Source organism: Macaca fascicularis, chromosome 1, assembly GCF_037993035.2.
Source record: "Macaca fascicularis isolate 582-1 chromosome 1, T2T-MFA8v1.1".
Taxonomy (NCBI): Eukaryota; Metazoa; Chordata; class Mammalia; order Primates; family Cercopithecidae; genus Macaca; species Macaca fascicularis.
In genome coordinates, this window is record NC_088375.1 from 10,666,796 (window position 1) to 10,671,273 (window position 4,478).

The 4,478-nt window shown below is 41.9% G+C and overlaps 1 pseudogene; it reads right to left on the reverse strand.

The window, feature by feature from the left end:
- Positions 1-1,919: 1,919 nt before the first annotated feature.
- On the reverse strand, positions 1,920-3,230 carry LOC107127546 (keratin, type I cytoskeletal 18 pseudogene; annotated as a pseudogene).
- Positions 3,231-4,478: the final 1,248 nt, after the last annotated feature.

A 4,478-nucleotide genomic window follows, 5' to 3' on the forward strand; every position in this document is an offset into this window, starting at 1 on the left:
CAAATAGCCTCTTATATCACTGTCATATTTTCTCCATCTCCTATTAATGGGTCTTTATATATATATATTTTTCAAATATTGCTGTTATAAATAATTCTACTTTCAACATTCTTTTTTTTTTTTTTTTTTTTTTGAGAAAGAGTCATGCTCTGTCACCCAGACTGGAGTGCAGTGGCATGATCTTGGCTCACTGCAACCTCCACCTCCTGGGTTCAAGCGATTATCCTACCTCAGCCGCCTGAGTAGCTGGGATTACAGGCATGTGCCACCACATTGGGCTAATTTTTTTGTATTTTCAACCAGGCTGGTCTTGAATTCCTGACCTCAAGGCCTGTCTTGGCCTCCCAAAGTGCTGGGATTACAGGAGTGAGCCACCACACCCAGCCTTACTTGCAACATTCTTAGGAGTATCTCCTTAGGTTGTTTAGAAGTGGAAACCCTGAGCCAAATGAGAGTATCATAAAACTGAGTTCACGAAGTGCTACCAACTTATCTTTCTACAGGGAAATTAGAGTAGTTCTTTTCCATGTCCTGACCAAAGCTTGCTATTGTCAAACTTTTACATACTGGCTAAACTGACAAAAGATAAATTATTTTTTATTGTTATTTTAGTTTACCTTGCAATGATTACTGGTGACCATTTGAACTTCTTTTGATAGGAGAAATTTCAGATCAGGTAACTCCCTTTTATTTCTAATTTACTAACAGGTTTACTCCAAAGTGAGCATACAATTTAGTGCTTTTTCTGCATCTATTGAAACGGTTAGAGGTTTCTTTCATATAATCTAGTAATGTAGTAAATTATATTGATATAAACTCTGATGTAACTTTTTCACATTTGTGATTCATCTTACATAATTATAATATATATTTCATCTATATTGTGGCTTCAGTAAGCTAATATGTCATTAGGATTTTTGTATTAATGTTCAAAGTGAAATTGTTCAAATTTTCCTTATACTGTCATTTTCCAGGTTTGTTATTCATATTCTACTATATATTTAATAATTCAATCAGGCAAAATTTGCTATTTTCTTCTTTCATAAAACATTTATATCAGTTGAAGACTATTTCTTGAAAGCGTGGTAAAACTCGGCTGTAAAATGGCATAGGTCTGATACCTTTGATGGTGAAGTGCATGAATATTTAGACTACTCACTTACTTAGACAGTGATATATACAATTCTCCTATTTCATATGATTTAGAATGTCCAATGCATCCTAGTTTTCCACTTGACTTTTATAGTTTTAGTGCTGAAAGCCTCACACCTGTGAACTCCCTCAGTCCTATGTAAATCAAATGGTTGGTCATCCTGAGTGGAGTCAATATTGGTCATTTGTATTGTTTAGAGAAACTATCTAACCTGCAAAATTTACTGGAGTAAACATGCTCCCTATACTGTCTTATATAAATATCTTCTGTACTGTACATAGATCCCCATTTCTTTGTAGAATTTTTTTGTTGTTGTTGTTGTTTTTTTTTTTTGAGACGGAGTCTCGCTCTATTGCCCGGGCTGGAGTGCAGTGGCCGGATCTCAGCTCACTGCAAGCTCTGACTCCCGGGTTTACGCCATTCTCCTGCCTCAGCCTCCCGAGTAGCTGGGACTACAGGCACCCGCCACCTCGCCCAGCTAGTTTTTTGTAATTTTTACTAGAGATGGGGTTTCACCGTATTAGCCAGGATGGTCTCGATCTCCTGACCTCGTGATCCACCCGTCTCGGCCTCCCAAAGTGCTGGGATTACAGGCTTGAGCCACCGCGCCCGGTCGTAGAATTTGTTAATTGCTTTTAATCATTTATACTGGGAATCGGATGTTTTTGCAGTTTCTCGATTATTCTTGACAAAAAAATCAGCCTTTATTTTAATGACGATTTCTATTTTCTTTTTTTTTTTACTTCTGAACTTTTTATTGGTCTCCTGCTCCCCAAAGGGTACCCTGCTTCTGCTGCCTTAATGCCTCAGAACTTTGGTGTTGTTGGTCTCAGACACCACTTTGCCATCCACTATCCAGCGGGTGGTGGTCTTTTGGATGGTTTGCATGGAAAACTGCTGTCCACGGCATCAGCGAGATTGAAGCCCTCCCTGTCTTCTAGCAGGTGGTGGAAGATGGCGATCTCAGCCTTCAAGTCGACCTTGATGTTCAGCGGGGCCTCTTACTTCTGTCTCTCTGCCTGGGTCTGCGCCAGCTCTGACTCCAGGTGCAGCAGGATCCCGTTGAGCTGCTCCATCTGCAGGGTGTAGCAGGCCTCCACCTCCCTCAGGCTGTTCTCCAAGCTGGCCCTCAGATTTCTCATGGAGTCCAGATCCATCTCCAAGGACTGGACTGTACCTCTCAGCTCTGTGAGCATCGATTCAGCAGCTCCAACCTCGGCGGACTGCGTGGTGACCACTGCGGTGCTGTCCTCAATCTGCTGAGACCAGTACTTGTCCAGCTCCTCTCGGTTCTTCCGAGCCAGCTCATCATATTGGGGCCGGATGTCTGCCATGATCTTGGCGAGGTCCTGAGATTTGGGGGCCTCTACCTCCATGGTCAATCCAGAGCTGGCAATCTGGGCTTGTAGGCCTTTTACTTCTTCTTCATGGTTCTTCTTCATGAAGAGCAGCTCCTCCTTGACAGCCTCCATCTCTGTCTCCAGCTGCAGCTGAGTGACACTGGTGTCATCGATGACCTTGCAGAGCCCATGGATGTCACTCTCCACAGACTGATGCATGGCCAGCTCTGTCTCATACTTGACTCTAAAGTCATCAGCAGCAAGATGGGCATTGTCAATCTGCAGAACGATGTGGGCATTATCTACAGTATTTGCAAAGATCTGAGCCCTCAGTTCCTCAATGGTCTTGAAGTAATGGCTCCAGACTCTGACCTGGGGTCCCTTCTTCTCCATGTGCTCCTGGATTTTGCTCTCCAGCGTCCAGTTCTCCGTCTCCAGGCTCCTCACTCTGTCCAGGTAGGAGGCCAGGCAGTCGATCAGGCTTTGCATGGTCTCCTTATCATTCTGGATGCCTCCCATTCCTGCCAGATCCCCGGCCATCCCCATGGTCAGGCCCCCAGACCCCGTGCAGCCCCAGAAGCTGGTGGAGCGGGTCACAGAGACCTGGGAACCAGAGCCCTGGCGCCTGCACAGAGGCTGGCTGCGCTGCTGACCTGCTGGGCACCGCCGCTGGGCACCTGGACAGAGTTCAGGGACTGGTAGTTGCTGGAGAAGGTAGAGTGAGTGATGAAGCTCATATTGTCTGGTGAAGAGAGCAAGAGGACAGGACTCAGGCTTTGCCGACGACCTTTCTGCCCTACTGATTTCATTTCATTTCATTCACTTTCACTGCACTTGTTGTGGAGATTATTTATACAGACAGATCCAACCAATTTAGCTATCACCTAGCTGGCAGGCAGACAGTAAGCATACAGAGCATATGTTCTTTGTCATGTAAGTGGTATAAAGATGAGAAAAGTCTTACAGAATCAGGTGGAAGCACACTTAATAATTATAACAGATATAAAATTAAATTAAGATAAAGAAATATTATGTAACCTGATTTAACTACTTCCTTAAACTTTCTTTCATAAAAACAAAGTTTATATTTTTGCTTGGGCAACTCAGGTCAGTGTCCCAAATACGTTACCAATTAATTGCCCCTTTTGAAAGGCCTCAAAGTGAGAACTGCGTTGGAGCATTAGTCTTCGGTCAACAAAAGCTATTCAATGATCCTTAAATGAATGTAGTTCTTACTCAACGAGCCTGTAGTTTTACTTTGAATTATCTGCATACTTTATCTTTATGATAAATTATCCTTTCTTGGTGTGTAGATCTGCCTTTAATTGGTTAATTGGATTATAATCAGTAGACTGATTAACAGTGCATCTTGGGAGACAGAAATACATGGCAACTTGAAAAAATATTTATTATATCACACTAAGGACAAGTAAAATTAAGAACAAAAATATAATAGTAGAAATTTGTCAACAAATGTTTGGATGTTCACTCATTTTGGTCACTCTTCAGAAGTGCTTGTTTTTCACGAATAGCTTATGTATATGCTACTGTCTTTGAGGGCCTTGGTACTCACAGGGGAATGGAAAAGGGTTTGATTAAATGGGAGAAAGAGGTTGGTAAACAAGCTCATTGCTCTGTTATTTTCGGTAAACTCTCCACCCGCTCATTCCAAAAAAAAAAAATCCCCGAAGGTATGTGGGTTGTTTTTGTGTTGTTTAGTTTTGTTTTGGTGCTTTTAGCAATGGCTGAGGGAGAAGGCAGGAAAAAGATTGTGTCAATGTAGTTAGAATTTTTTCTATATTTGCTACCCAATATCCATTTACCATATTCTGATAATAGCACAAAAGTTTTGCTGCAATGATACCATTCTTTCAACACTTTAATTCATGATATATGAGTTTATTGATTCTGTCATAGAACTACACATTTATTGAAAATTCTAATGCCTTCTCCATTTAATTGGTTCAGAGATGTACATCATCCAA